This window comes from Amborella trichopoda, chromosome 2 (genome assembly GCF_054954075.1).
Source record: "Amborella trichopoda isolate Santa Cruz 75 chromosome 2, AtrichopodaSantaCruz75HAP2 v2.0, whole genome shotgun sequence".
Taxonomy (NCBI): Eukaryota; Viridiplantae; Streptophyta; class Magnoliopsida; order Amborellales; family Amborellaceae; genus Amborella; species Amborella trichopoda.
Window position 1 is genome coordinate 49,887,784 of NC_142337.1, and position 14,473 is coordinate 49,902,256.

A 14,473-nucleotide genomic window follows, 5' to 3' on the forward strand; every position below is an offset into this window, starting at 1 on the left:
ATACTGAAAACTTCACCACCACCACTTACAATGAAAAACCTCATTCATATATTTGATCTTTCTAATGCCAAGACGACCTTCACTCTTAAGGGTACAAACACGATCCCACCTACGTAAGTGATACTTCATTTCTTCCCCAAAAGACCCCCATAGAAAATTACGTATTATTATTTCAATTTTCTTTATCACGGAGGCTGGCATTTGAATAAAAGACATCAAATAGATTGGTAAATTAGCTAAACAAGAACTTAGCGATGTAACCCTACAACCCATAAACAAGTATTTCGGTTTCCAAAGACCAACTTCATTTGGACTCTCTCTAACACCTTATCCAAAACCGCTATAGAATGCTTAGAATTTGATATTAGCATTCCTAGATAAGTAAAAAGGAAGAAGCCTACCAAGCAACCAAAAAGATTTACCAAATATTTAATCAAGGTCGGAGAAAAATTAATACCTATCATTGAGGTCTTATGGAAATTGACCTTCGAATCCAAGCTACCTCACAACAATCTAAAAATCGAACAATGTTTTTCACTTGAGTCTCATCTGCTTCACAAAAAATAAGCGTATCATCCGCATGTTGCAAATGAGAAACTCTTGGACCCATCTCAACAACTTAAAACTAGAGGAATTCCCATAGCCTTCCACTTTATGAATCATCAGGCTAAAGCATTTTACATAGATAAAAAAAAAAGAATGGTGACATGGGGTCCCCTTGGTGAAGACCACTGGAAGCCTTAAAGAAACCAATAGGGCTTCTCTTAAAAAGTATTGAAAAATGGGTAGAGGATAAACATCTAAAGATCCAATTCCTCTATTTAACCCCAAAACCCATATTATTAAGAATTTTCATAAGCACCCCCCATTCCACTGTCATAAGTTTTTTTCATATCAAGTTTAATAATGACTCTAGGAATTTGACTTCTTACTCTAAAACGAATAAACTCTTGAACCACCAAAATACTATCAGTGATCTAATGATTCTGAATGAAAGCAGATTGAGTGTTAAAGATAAGAAAAGATAAGACTGACTTCAATCTTTCAGCCAAGACCTTAGCCACAATCTTATAAAGACTGGTCATAAGACTGATGGGCCTAATATATGATAACTTTGCAATCACTGATTTTTAAGGGAGCTATATAAGTGGCATTAACCCCCTTGAATATCTCACCCACAGTCATAAAAGCTCTAACCATCTCTAATAATTTAGACTTAATCAAGTTCCAAAATCTATGGAAAAAAGAAAGAGGAAAACCATCTATGCTTGGAGCCTTATCACCAAATAGAGCAAAAACGACCCCCTCTAGTTTTCCATAAAGATGTTACACTCCAAATTAGAACTCTTGTCTACTGTCAAAACTTTAAAAGGTACCCTTTTCAGTTTGGAGTGAACTTCACCTCTGTCGAAAAAGTCTTCTTAAAATGGTCAATAACCCTTCCATTGCCACACTATCATCTGCCTCATTACCATGAATAGTCAAACCAAAAATATCATTTTTCCTTCTTCTCGCATCCACAATAGAATGAAAGAACTTAAAATTCAAATTACCCTCCTTTAACCATTTTATCCTTGATCTTTTCTTCCAATATAACTCCTCAGCTCTACAAGTTCATGAAGAGATTTCAACTTCGAACTCCTTTAACCCATCAAGTCCTCGGTTAACACACCTATAGACTGAACATGCTGGTCCAAAGCTTCAATTTCATATAAGACCTCATCGATTTTGGACTGAACATTAAAATTATTCTCTTTTTTCCAGACGATGAGCTTATATTTAATAATGAGCAACTTTTTATGCAATAGAAAATCCAAAGAACCAATAGAAATTGTGTTCTGCCAGGTGGTTATAATGATTTCTACAACTTCTTTCTCTTCCAACCAAGGCTTTGGCCCACCTATCTCCATGCTAGTGTATAACAAAATGAGGATATGATCAGAAGATAGACGTGGAAGAGCTCTAACAGAGACAAGAAGAAAAGCATCCACCCAATTTGCAGATACCAAAAATCTATTCAATTTCGACATTGAAAGACTAATGGTACTAGTATTCAACCAAGTACATTTAACCCCAACAATCGGAAGATCAAAGAAAGAATTACTTTTTATAAATCTATTAAACAACCTCATCGAAGAATTAATAGAATATCATGGTGATTACTCTTCTAACAACCTGATAAGATTAAAAACCCCTATGCACAGGGGGAAATGAAATTGCTAAATCATTTCATCCATATCATTGACAAAACTTTCCTTAAGAGCAGAGTCATTAGGAGCATAAACATTCATAATTCCCCAAGAAAACCCCGAGATAGGACCATGAAAGCCAAGAAGTAACAATTTGTGTCGAATAACAGTCTCAAAATTTTGTAGAACAAAAAGGTCCCACAATACCAACAAGCCACAAAAAGAAACAACCCTTGAGCCCTAGAAACAGTAGGACTAGAAAGTTTAATCTCTTGAATAATTAAAATCCAGAGCTTAAACTTAGAAACCAAAAATAAAACTTTCCTCTTACGCCTAGGGTCACCAAGACCCCTAACATTCCATGAGAGAATATTTATTACAAGGATGGTTAGAGGTGGAACCTGGCCCATCAAGACTTGCTCCGCAATAGAGCTTCTCCAACATCAATGCTTCATTCAATGCAGCAGAATTTGCCAACTTCAAAGAGTCTGAAACAGGAGAAGCAGAAGAGACCTCCGAGGGATCAATGATTTTTCATTCCTTTGATTATTGGGCTCACATGCCTTAATATTTTATGGCTTTGAAGTAACATGCATGCATTGTGCGTTATTGTATGATAAAAGCCTTTCAAGTATTTTTATGAATCGTTAGAAAAAGAAAATAGTTAGAGCACTCAAGGAAACTGAACAAATATATTAATTTAAGTATTTTTATGAATCGTTTATTCTGCTTTGATTGTGTAATTGTTATTACAATATGCAATTTCTAATTTACAATGAATTAATTTTAACCATGGTTTATAGTAAGATACTAATTGGTAACTAAGAAATTTGTTATCCTAGAGAATTTTTGAGAAATTTGAAACATTAAAAAAAGGTCGAAGAAAAAAATTGTCTGGAAATAGACAACCTAAATTCCCTATAAAAAATTAAATTGCCAACGTAAGGTCTATTAAAAATAAGGAAGAAATGTATTAAAAATTGGGAAGAAATGTGAAACTTGATAAAAAAAAAAGAAGAAATTTGTGTCAATTATATTAAAACTTGCAGAAAAAATTAGGACAATTGAAAAAACTATATCTCTGACGAGAAACCCTAGAATAAAATGAGAGAAAAAAGATAGCGACAAGCTTCGGCCCGTTTCCACTTTTATAGATGGGAAAAACCCTAGCCCTGGTTGGTTTATATTCTAACCTGCAGACATGGAAGATTCAATTATGTCCCTAGAATCAAATGGCGCACCCAATACCCAAAGATAGATTGCTATTAACAATTTAGAGGTCGAAAGAGGTTGATCTTACAATCACAGGAATAAATCATAATTTTTTTGCAAAAGCCCTCATGTTATTAATTATAAAGAAGTTTCCCCACATGACCAATAAAAATATTTATCAACCTCCGAGGATCTCCAGGGGATAAGTTCATCCTACTATACAGCTACAAGCAAAACAGAATAACGAAACACAAACAGTGCACAGATAAAGAGGACAAAAGAATAAAAGGCTCAGATATTAATCAGCTTATCAATCTAAGAATTTTCTGAAGCAGAACCGGCATTGAGCGGAATGATGGTCCTCACAGCCGACTCTGTCTCAATAGCCAAAGAAACTAATATAAAGGAAAACCAAACAACATACATGGTACATTCAACCACATTAAGAAAATAACTAAAAAATATAAAATCACTTTTAGGAACATGAAAGATAATTAAAAAATGTGCATAAAAAACTATTCAATTTTATGACACTTTGAAGATCATTGACAAAATGATAATAAGAATCCAAAGAATTAAGTAACAAAAGAGAAAACTTAATTAGTGGCTCATATTAAGAAATTCAACCATTGACATTTTTGCTTCATGGTTCATAAACTCAGAAGCGCGGATAAATTCAAATCATCGCCATCAATTTACAAAAAAAATCAACATGGAATTGTAAAACATAAATTAAAATAAAATAAATAAATAAGGAAGTTTAAAACTACAAAAGAAAAGCAGGACACAAAAACCCCCAAAAAGCAATTTACTAAATAGGCAACAAGAAAAAACCAAAATTAAACACCTCACAAATTGACATAAGCAATGACATGTTTTGACAATTTCAAAATGCTAGTCAGTATGGCAAAAAAAAACAAGGAATACAGTTTCGAATGTCAACTATATAACAAAAATTTAGCAAACAGATGTTGGCATGCGACATCAAGGCCTCAGTTACTATCCAGCGGTAATGTCAAAGTAATGCAAGAGCAACTCCAAGTAGGTTCTCCTTGTATTCAAGGACTTGGAACCCTTGCCCTCTAACACGCAATATTGTCGTCACCGGCCTCGCTGAATTTTTCATAATAATACGACAGAACCACAAGGCACTCATACTTCAAACTTCAAACTTCAAACAATTTCCTATTAAAGTTGGAAATCTTGTAAAAATCAAAGCACCATATTCGTAGAACATGGAATTTTCCAAAAAAAAATGACTGAATCACAAGTCATTCATACTTCAAAGTTCAAACAATTCGCTATTAAACTTCGCAATCTTGTAAAAATCAAAGCACCATGTTCAAAAAGTTTACTTCATCTAATGCAATGTGATAATACACGAATTAAAACAACATACACTTGGTGCTTGATTGAGCATGAAAATGCGTTATGGCATCAGATAAAAGCCATTGATGTCATAGGAATGCAGGGGCAACTCCAAGTAGGTTCTCCTCGTGTACAAGGACTTGGAACCCTTGCATCTCCAAGATGGAACAAAATCAAAACAGCATCGCCTCTTCTAGCACATCCAACTTTTAGAATAAAAAATGGAAGATAAATTAGCCATTAAAGTCATCAGTTAATATCAAATAAAGTCATAGCAATACAAGGGCTACTCCAAGTAGGTTCTCGAAAAACAAGGACTTGGAACCCGGTGTCTCTAACATGGACAAAATCATCATCAGCAAATAATATATCCAATTGATTAATTGGAAACCAAACGAAGAACATCCAATTCATTGATCGAAAACCAAATCAAGTAGTCCTAATTCTATAGCAATCGGAACATACAAACAAATATGACATCCAACATCAAAATAATATAGAAAACATCATCATCATGTAATTGAAACGCTAGATGTCTTGAAGAAAAAGAGAAAACTCATATTACATGAATATCCAAGGGAATGAATGATTGGATCAAATATAAGGAACTTTCACAAAAATATCATATCTTGGAAAGGAAATCCAGTAAATAGCGAAATCAAACCCCGAAAAAAAAAAACTAATTATTGGAGAATGGTATAATCTAGAAAACAATAAGAAATAACAGAAAATTAAAGAAAATGATAGAAAATCCCAACCAGTGTGACAAAGTATAAAAGACACTAAACCAATAGAAATCGGAATGCGCCCACGTTAAACTCGCCATGGGTGGTTTCTGCCTCCATGACTGCGCATTTGTGGCACCAAAAATCTCCACAAGCTTAAGGTGAGGCATCAATATTATTAACATTTTACATGATTAACTGCCCACTGAGGTGACGACATACAATGGCATCAAGGCTTCAAAATTTTAATAGCTAAACAAAGATGTTGTTGTAGCTTTGACACAAGTATAGACCGAGAGATCGGCCAACCTGCAACACTCAACAGTGGATTAATATTGCACGGGCAATGTGGCTTTCATCTTCATGAAAACATATAAGAGAAGCCCGGGTTTGCATCGTGCGATAATTGAAGTAGCAGAGAAAAATCCAAGGTTATAAAACCTTAGAATTTGGGGAACATTAAGGCCTTTGACATCCATGAGACGTAAAATCCTAGGGTTTTGGGTACTAACGAGACCCCCTGTGAGAGGTAAGCCAGAACATGTAGCATACAAAAATCTTATTACCTGCTCGTTTTACATAGGAAACTCTGAAAATTGAAACTACGAGAAAACATGAAGGCAGAGAAGAACAAAACCTGCAGCGACATATGAGAAACTTAAAAACTGCAGCAATAGAAGGAAAGAAAAAAGATAGCGACAAGCTTCAGCCCGTTTCCACTTTTATAGATGGGAAAAACCCTACCCTTGCTTGGTTCATATTCTAACCTGCAGACATGAAAGATTCAGTTATGTCCCTAGAATCACATGGCACACCCAATACCCAAAGATAGATTGCTATTAACCATTTACAGGTGGAAAGATGTTTATCTTACAATCACAAGAATAAATCATATTTCTTTTGCAAAAGCCCTCATCTTATTAATTATAAAGAAGTTTCCCCACATGACCAAATAAAAACCAAACTAATATTTATCAACCTCCAAGGATCTCCATGGCACTACTTCATCCTACTATACAGCTACAAGCAAAACAGAATAACGAAACACTAACAGTGCACATATATAGAGGACAAGAGAATAAAAGGCTCAGCTATTAATCAGCTTATCAATCAAGAATATTCTGAAGAAGAACTAGCATTGAGGTTAATGATGGTCCTCACAACCGACCCTGTCTCAGTAGTACAAGAAACTAATATAAAGGAAAAACGAAACAACAGACGTGGAGCATTCAACGACATTAAGCTCATAACTGAAAAATATAAAATCACCATCTTTTGGTACAAAAAAGATAATTAAAATGCTGAGGAAACATTAAATTAAAAAAGTGCATAAAAAACTATTCAATTTTATGACACTTTGAAGACCATTGACAAAACGATAATAAGAATCCAAAGAATTAAGTAACGAAAGAGAAACTTAATTAGTGGCTCATAGTAAGATATTCAACCATTGACTTTTTTTCTTCAAGGTTCATAAACTCAGAAGCGCAGATAAATTCAAATCATCGCCATCAATTTACATAAAAATCAACATGGAAATGTAAAACAAGAAATTAAAAATATAAAATATAAAATAAAAGAATAAAAAAATCAAAATAAGGAAAATTAAAACCACAAAAAAAAAGACGAAACCAAAAATCCGCAAAAAGCAATTTAATAACTAGGCCAATGGAAAATTTCAAACAAAACGCCTAAGAAAATGACATAAACAATGACATGTTTTTACAATTTCAAAATGCTAGTCAGTATGGAAAAACAATACATGGAATATAGTTTCCAATGTCAATTATATGACAAATTTAGCAAACAGATGTTGGCAAGAGACATCAAGACCTCAGTTACGATCCAGCGGTAATGTCACAGTATAAGAGCAACTCCAAGTAGGTTCTCCTTGCATTCAAGGAATTGGAACCCTTGCCCTCCAACACGCATATTATCGTCACCAGCCTCACTGAATTATTCATAATAATACGAAACAACCACAAGTCACTCATACTTCAAACTTCAAACAATTTGCTATTAAACTTGGAAATCATGTAAAAATCAAAGCATCATTTTCGTAGAACACGGAATTTTCCAAACAAAAATGACTGAATCACAAGTCAATCATACTTCAAAGTTCAAACAATTCGCTATTAAACTTGCCAATCTTGTAAAATTCAAAGCACCATTTTCAAAGAATTTACTGCACCTAATACAATGTGATAATGCAAGAATTAATACAGCATAATGCAAGAATTAATACAGCAAACACTTGGTGACTGATCGAGTATGAAAATGCACCATGGCATCAGATAAAATCCACAGATGTCATAGGATGGCAGGGGCAACTCCAAGTAGGTCTCCTTGTGAACAAGGCCTTGAAACCCCTGCATCTCCAAGATGGAACAAAATCAAAACATCTTCGCCTTTTTAGCACATCCAACTTTAAGAAAAAAAACAAAAAAAACAAAAATTTAGTATTAAAGCCATCATTTAATATCCAATAAAGTCATAGCAATACAAGGGCTACGCCAAGTAGGTTCTCATTGTAAAACAAGGACTTAGAACCCCAGTATCTCCAACATGGACAAAATCATCATCAGCAAATAACATACCCAATTGATTAATTGCAAACCAAACAAAGTACATCGAATTCAATAATCGCAAACCCAATCAAGTGGTCCTAATTCAATAGAAATAGATACAAATAAATACGACATCAAATATCAAAATAATACATAAAACATCATCATCATGCAATTGAAACACTATAAGTCTTGAAATATAAGAGAAAACTCATACTACATGAATATCCGGAGGAGTGAGATGATCGAAACAAATATAAGGAACATTCACAAAAACATCATATCTTGGAATGGCAATCCAATAAACATCGAAATAGAACCCCGAAAAAATAAACTAAAAATAGGAAAATACTACAATCTAGAACAACATAAGAAAATGACAGAGAATTAAAGAAAATGAAAGAAAATCCAAACCAATATGGAGAAGTATTTTAGACACTAAACCATTAGAAATCAGAATGTGCCCACGTTAAACTCACCATGGTTGGTTTCTGCCTCCATGACTGCGCATTTGTGGCACCAAAAATCTCCACAAGCTTAAGGTGAGGCATCAATATTATTTACATTTTACATGATTAACTGCCCACTGAGGTGACGAAATACAACGGTCACAAGGCTTCAAAATTTTAATAGCTAAACAAAGATGTTGTTGTTGCTTTGACACAGCTATAGACCGAGAGATCGGCCAATCTGCAACACTCAACAGCTGATTCATATTGCAAGGGCATTGGGCCTTTCATCTTCATGAAAACATACAAGAGAAGCCCGGGGTTTGCATCGTGCGATGACAGAAGTAGCAGAGAAAAATCTTGGGTTACAAAACCTTAGATTTTGAGGAACATTAAGGCCTTTGAAATCCATGGGATGTAAAATCCGAGGGGTTTTTGGTGCTAACCAGGCCCCCTGTGAGAGGTAAGCCTGAACACATTGCATTAAAAAATCTTATTACCTACTCATTTTACATAGAAAACGCTGAAAATCGGAAGTACGAGAAATCGTAATGGCCGAAATCCGTGTATGAAGGCCAGGGCTTTCAGAAACGATAGAAAACATGAAGGCAGAGACGAACAAAAACTGCAGCGACATATGAGAAACTTAGAAACTGCAGCCATAGATAAGAAACCCAAGAATAAAATGAGAGAAAAAAGGATAGCGACAAGCTTCAGCCCGTTTCCACTTTTATAGATGGGAAAAACCCTAGCCCTGCTTGGTTTATATTCTAACCTGCAAACATGGAAGATTCAGTTATGTCCCTAGAATGAAATGACACACCCAATACCCAAAGATAGATTGCTATTAACCATTTACAGGGGGAAAGATATTTATCTTACAATCACAAGAATAAATCATAATTTTTTTGCAAAAGCCCTCATGTTATTAATTATAAAGAAGTTTCCCCACATGACCAATAAAAACTACACTAATATTTATCAACCTCTTAAGGATCTCCATGGCATAAGTTCATCCTACGATACAGCTACAAGCAAAAGAGAATAACGAAACACAAACAGTGCACATATATAGAGGACAAGAGAATAAAAGGCTCAAATATTAATCAGCTTATCAATCAAGAATTTTCTGAAGCAGAACTGGCATTAAGCTGAATGATGGTCCTCACAGCCGACTCTGTCTCAGTAGTCCAAGAAACTAATATAAAGGAAAAACCAAACAACAAACATGGTGCTTTCAACCCCATTAAGAACATAACTGGAAAATATAAAAATATCAACTTTTGGAACATGAAAGATAATTAAAAAATGTGCATAAAAAACTATTCAATTTTATGACACTTTGAAGACCATTGAAAAAATGATAATAAGAATCCAAAGAATTACGTAACAAAAGAGAATCCTTAATTAGTAGCTCATATTACATTGACTTTCTTGCTTCATGGTTCATAAACTCAGAAGCGCGGATAAATTCAAATCATTGCCATCAATTTTTTAAAAAAATCAACATGGAACTATAAAACCATAAATTAAAAAAAACAAAAAAAAATAAGGAACTTTAAAACCACAAAAGAAAGCCAAGACACAAAAATCCCCAAAAAGCAATTTAATAACTAGGCCACAAGAAAAATCCAAACAAAACACCTCACAAATTGACATAAGCATTGACATGTTTTTACAATTTCAAAATGCTAGTCAGTATGGCAAAACAATACAAGGAATACAGTTTCCAATGTTAATTCTATGACAAAAGTTTAGCAAACAGAAGTTGGCATGAGACATCAAGGCCTCAGTTACTATCCGGCGGTAATGTCACAGTAATGCAAGAGCAACTCCAAGTAGGTTCTCCTTGTATTCAAGGACTTGGAACCCTTGCCCTCCGACACGCATATTGTCGTCACCGGCCTTGCTGAATTTTTCATAATAATACGACAGAATCACATGTCACTCATATTTCAAACTTCAAACAAATTAACTATTAAACTTGGAAATCTTGTAAAAATCAAAGCACCATGTTCGTAGAACATGGAATTTTCCAAAAAAAAATAACAGAATCACAAGTCATTCATACTTCAAAGTTCAAACAATTCGTTATTAAACTTGGCAATCTTTTAATAATCAAAGCACCACATTCAAAGAATTTACTTAATCTAATGCAATGTGAAATAACATGAATTAAAACAGCATAAACTAGGTGGTTGATTGAGCATGAAAATGCGTTATGGTATCAAATAAAATCCATTGATGTGATAGGAATGCAGGGGCAACTCCAAGTAGGTTCTCCTTGTGAACAAGGACATGGAACCCCGACATCTCCAAGATGGAACAAAATCAAAACATCATCGCCTCTATTAGCACATCCAACTTCTAGCAAAAAAAATGGAAGATAAATTTAGCATTAAAGTCTTCAATTAATATCCAATAAAGTAATAGCAATACAAGGGCTACTCCAAGCAGGTTCTCCTTGTAAAACAAGGACTTGGAACCCCAGTATCTCCAACATGAACAAAATTATCATCAGCAAATAACATACCCAATTGATTAATTGGAAACCAAACGCAGAACATCCAATTCGTTGATCGAAAACCAAATCAAGTGGTCCTAAATCTATAGAAATAGAAACATACAAAACAAATATGACAACCAACATCAAAATAATACAGAAAACATCATCATCATGTAATTGAAATGCTAGATGTCTTGAAATATAAGAGAAAACTCATATTACATGAATATCCAGAGGAAAGAATGATCGGATCAAATATAAGGAACTTTCACAAAAACATCATATCTTGGAATGGAAATTCAGTTAACATCGAAATCAAACCCCGAAAAAAAAAAAACTAAGTATCGGAGAATTGTATAATCTAGAACAACATAAGAAAATGACAGAAAATCCAAACTAATGTGGCTTTCTTTTTAGGTACTAAACCATTAGAAATCGGAACGTGCCCACGTTAAACTCGCCATGGTTGGTTTCGGCCTCCATGACAACGCATTCGTGGCACCAATAATCTCAAAGCGCTTAAGGTGAGGCATCAATATTATTTACATTTTACACGATTAACTACCCACTGAGGTGACGAAATACAATGGTGACAAGGCTTCAAAATTTTAAAAGCGAAACAAAGATGTCGTTGTTGCTTTGACACAGGTATAGACCGATAGATCGGCCAACCTGCAACACTCAACAGCTGATTCATATTGCACGGGCATTGGGGCTTTCATCTTCATGAAAACATATAAGAGAAGCCCGGGGTTTGCATCGTGCGATGACGGAAGTAGCATAGAAAAATCCTAGTTTGTAAAACCTTAGATTTTGAGGAACATTAAAGCCTTTGGTTTCCATGGGATGTAAAATCCTAGGGTTTTTGGTACTAACGAGACTCCCTGTGAGAGGTAAGTCTCAACATATTGCATAAAAAAATCTTATTACCTGCTCGTTATACATAGGAAACTCTGAAAATCGAAAGTACGAAAAATCATAATGGCTGAAATCTGACTATGAAGGCTAGGGTTTGCAAGAATGATAGAAACATGAAGGCAGAGATGAACAAAACCTGCAGCAACATATGAAAAACCTAGAAACTGCAGCAATAGAAGAGAAAACCTAGCATAAAAGGAGAGAAAAAAGACAGCGACAAGCTTCAGCCTGTTTCCACTTTTATAGATGGGAAAAACCCCAACCCTGCTCGGTTCATATTTAAACTGCAGACATGGAAGATTCAGTTATGTCCCTAGAATCAAATGGCACACCCAATACCCAAAGATAGATTGCTATTAACCATTTACAGGTGGAAAGATGTTTATCTTACAATCACAAGAATAAATCATAATTTTTTTGCAAAAGCCCTCATGTTATTAATTATAAAGAAGTTTCCCCACATGACCAATAAAAACCACACTAATCTTTATCAACCTCTTAAGGATCTCCATGGCATAAGTTCATCCTACGATACAGCTACAAGCAAAAGAGAATAACGAAACACAAACAGTGCACATATATAGAGGACAAGAGAATAAAAGGCTCAGGTATTAATCAGCTTATCAATCAAGAATTTTCTGAAGCAGAACTGGCATTAAGCTGAATGATGGTCCTCACAGCCGACTCTGTCTCAGTAGTCCAAGAAACTAATATAAAGGAAAAACCAAACAACAAACATGGTGCTTTCAACCCCATTAAGAACATAACTGGAAAATATAAAAATATCAACTTTTGGAACATGAAAGATAATTAAAATGCTGAGGAAACATTAAATTAAAAAAGTGCATAAAAAACTATTCAATTTTATGACACTTGGAAGACCATTGACAAAACGATAATAAGAATCCAAAGAATTAAGTAACAAAAGAGAAAACCTAATTAGTGGCTCATAGTAACATATTCAACCATTGACTTGTGTTCTTCATGGTTCATAAACTCAGAAGCGCGGATAAATTCAACTCATCGCCATCAATTTACATAAAAATCAACATGGAAATGTAAAACAAGAAATTAAAAATAAAAAATAAATAAATAAAAAATAAAAAAAACAAAAATAAGGAAATTTAAAACCACAAAAGAAAAGGAAGAAACAAAAATCCGCATAAAGCAATTTAATAACAAGGCCACAAGAAAAATTCAAACAAAACGCCTAACAAATTGACATAAGCAATGATATGTTTTTACAATTTCAAAATGCTAGTCAGTATGGCAAAACAATATATGGAATATAGTTTCCAATGTCAATTATATGACAAATTTAGCAAACAGATGTTGGCAAGAGACATCAAGACCTCAGTTACGATCCAGCGGTAATGTCACAGTAATGCAAAGGCAACTCCGACTAGGTTCTCCTTGTATTCAAGGACTTGAAACCCTTGCCCTCCAACACGCATATTGTCGTCACCGGCCTCACTGAATTTTTCATAATAATACGAAACAACCACAAGTCACTCATACTTCAAACTTCAAAAAATTTGCTATTAAACTTGGAAATCTCGTAAAAATCAATGCACCATGTTCATAGAACACTGAATTTTCCAAAAAAAAAAGACTGAATCACAAGTCATTCATACCTCAAAGTCCAAATAATTCGCTAATAAACTTGGAAATTTTTTAAAAATCAAAGCACCATTTTCAAAGAATTTACTTCACCGAATGCAATGTGATAATGCAAGAATTAAAACAGCAAACACTTGGGGATTGATCGAGCTTGAAAATGCGCCATGGCATCAGATAAAATCCATTGATGTAATAGGAATGCAGGGGCAACTCGAAGTAGGTCTCCTTGTGAACAAGGTCTTGGAACCCCTGCATCTCCAAGATGGAACAAAATCAAAACATCATCGCCTCTTTTAGCACATCCAACTTTAAGAAAAAAAAAATGGACGATAAATTTAGCATTAAAGCCATCATTTAACATCCAATAAAGCCATAGCAATACAAGGGCTTCGCCAAGTAGGCTCCCCTTGAAAAATTAGGACTTGGAAACCCAATATCTCAAACATGGAAAAAATCATCATCAACAAATAACATACCCAATTGATTAATTGAAAACCAAACAAAGAACGTCGAATAAAGTGATCGCAAACCAAATCAAGTGGTCCTAATTCTATAGAAATAGAAAATACAAATAAATATGACATCAAATAACAAAATGAGAGAAAAAAGATAGCGACAAGCTTCGGCCCGTTTCCACTTTTATAGATGGGAAAACCCTATGCCTGCTTGGTTTATATTCTAATCTGCAAACAACGAAGATTAAGTGATGTCCCTAGAATCGAATGGCACACCCAATACCTAAAGATAGATTGCTATTAACCATTTACAGGAGGAAAGATGTTTATCTTACAATCACAAGAATAAATCATAATTTTTTTGAAAAATCCCACATGTTATTAATTATAAAGAAGTTTCCCAACATGACCGATAAAAACCACACTAAGATTTATCAACCTCCAAGGATCTCCATGGCATAAGT

At 34.4% G+C, this 14,473-nt stretch overlaps 12 non-coding genes across 12 annotated transcripts; all 12 read right to left on the minus strand.

The window, feature by feature from the left end:
* Positions 1-3,685: 3,685 nt before the first annotated feature.
* Positions 3,686-3,775, minus strand: LOC148783269 (small nucleolar RNA Z223). Its single transcript, XR_016050783.1, has one exon. It is a non-coding gene; the product is annotated as a small nucleolar RNA Z223 (small nucleolar RNA).
* Positions 3,776-4,005: 230 nt separating this feature from the next.
* LOC148783270 (small nucleolar RNA U36a) lies at positions 4,006-4,091 on the minus strand. Its single transcript, XR_016050749.1, has one exon. It is a non-coding gene; the product is annotated as a small nucleolar RNA U36a (small nucleolar RNA).
* Positions 4,092-5,754: 1,663 nt separating this feature from the next.
* On the minus strand, positions 5,755-5,897 carry LOC148783271 (small nucleolar RNA snoR134). Its single transcript, XR_016050745.1, has one exon. It is a non-coding gene; the product is annotated as a small nucleolar RNA snoR134 (small nucleolar RNA).
* A 677-nt stretch (positions 5,898-6,574) lies between these two features.
* LOC148783272 (small nucleolar RNA Z223) lies at positions 6,575-6,663 on the minus strand. The gene has a single exon (XR_016050789.1). It is a non-coding gene; the product is annotated as a small nucleolar RNA Z223 (small nucleolar RNA).
* Positions 6,664-6,919: 256 nt separating this feature from the next.
* LOC148783273 (small nucleolar RNA U36a) lies at positions 6,920-7,005 on the minus strand. Its single transcript, XR_016050753.1, has one exon. It is a non-coding gene; the product is annotated as a small nucleolar RNA U36a (small nucleolar RNA).
* Positions 7,006-8,702: 1,697 nt separating this feature from the next.
* Positions 8,703-8,846, minus strand: LOC148783274 (small nucleolar RNA snoR134). Its single transcript, XR_016050746.1, has one exon. It is a non-coding gene; the product is annotated as a small nucleolar RNA snoR134 (small nucleolar RNA).
* Positions 8,847-9,598: 752 nt separating this feature from the next.
* On the minus strand, positions 9,599-9,687 carry LOC148783275 (small nucleolar RNA Z223). Its single transcript, XR_016050776.1, has one exon. It is a non-coding gene; the product is annotated as a small nucleolar RNA Z223 (small nucleolar RNA).
* A 234-nt stretch (positions 9,688-9,921) lies between these two features.
* On the minus strand, positions 9,922-9,996 carry LOC148783276 (small nucleolar RNA U36a). The gene has a single exon (XR_016050759.1). It is a non-coding gene; the product is annotated as a small nucleolar RNA U36a (small nucleolar RNA).
* A 740-nt stretch (positions 9,997-10,736) lies between these two features.
* On the minus strand, positions 10,737-10,857 carry LOC148783277 (small nucleolar RNA Z278). Its single transcript, XR_016050729.1, has one exon. It is a non-coding gene; the product is annotated as a small nucleolar RNA Z278 (small nucleolar RNA).
* Positions 10,858-11,639: 782 nt separating this feature from the next.
* LOC148783278 (small nucleolar RNA snoR134) lies at positions 11,640-11,783 on the minus strand. The gene has a single exon (XR_016050738.1). It is a non-coding gene; the product is annotated as a small nucleolar RNA snoR134 (small nucleolar RNA).
* A 748-nt stretch (positions 11,784-12,531) lies between these two features.
* Positions 12,532-12,620, minus strand: LOC148783279 (small nucleolar RNA Z223). Its single transcript, XR_016050777.1, has one exon. It is a non-coding gene; the product is annotated as a small nucleolar RNA Z223 (small nucleolar RNA).
* A 257-nt stretch (positions 12,621-12,877) lies between these two features.
* LOC148783280 (small nucleolar RNA U36a) lies at positions 12,878-12,963 on the minus strand. The gene has a single exon (XR_016050756.1). It is a non-coding gene; the product is annotated as a small nucleolar RNA U36a (small nucleolar RNA).
* Positions 12,964-14,473: the final 1,510 nt, after the last annotated feature.